Raw genomic sequence first — 278 nt, 5'->3', positions numbered from 1 at the left:
TAATTCCATCACAGTTTCTGTTAGCAGTTACATTTACACAGAAAATGTTTAGATGCATGTGGATCTCATGATGTGTTGCTATCATGAATGGCAATCATGTGTACACATTGGCTACTCCATACTATTGTGGGACCTGAATTGACCTTTATTGAAGAAATACACACACACACACACACACACACACACACACACACACACACACACACACACACACACACACACACACACACACACACACACACACACACACACACACAAGAGAGAGAGAGAGAGAGAGA

General features: G+C 41.7%; 1 protein-coding gene across 1 annotated transcript in view; it reads left to right on the top strand.

Moving 5' to 3' along the window:
- The window catches only part of LOC119583450 (longitudinals lacking protein, isoforms H/M/V-like), a gene marked incomplete in the record, with an annotated part of 21,298 nt that extends 21,020 nt beyond the window's left edge, over window positions 1–278 (top strand). The window contains 1 exon segment of the mRNA XM_037931935.1: window positions 1–278. This exon segment is cut by the window's left edge and continues 616 nt beyond it.

Source organism: Penaeus monodon, chromosome 17, assembly GCF_015228065.2.
Source record: "Penaeus monodon isolate SGIC_2016 chromosome 17, NSTDA_Pmon_1, whole genome shotgun sequence".
Taxonomy (NCBI): Eukaryota; Metazoa; Arthropoda; class Malacostraca; order Decapoda; family Penaeidae; genus Penaeus; species Penaeus monodon.
This window is presented reverse-complemented; position numbering and strand designations above follow the sequence as displayed.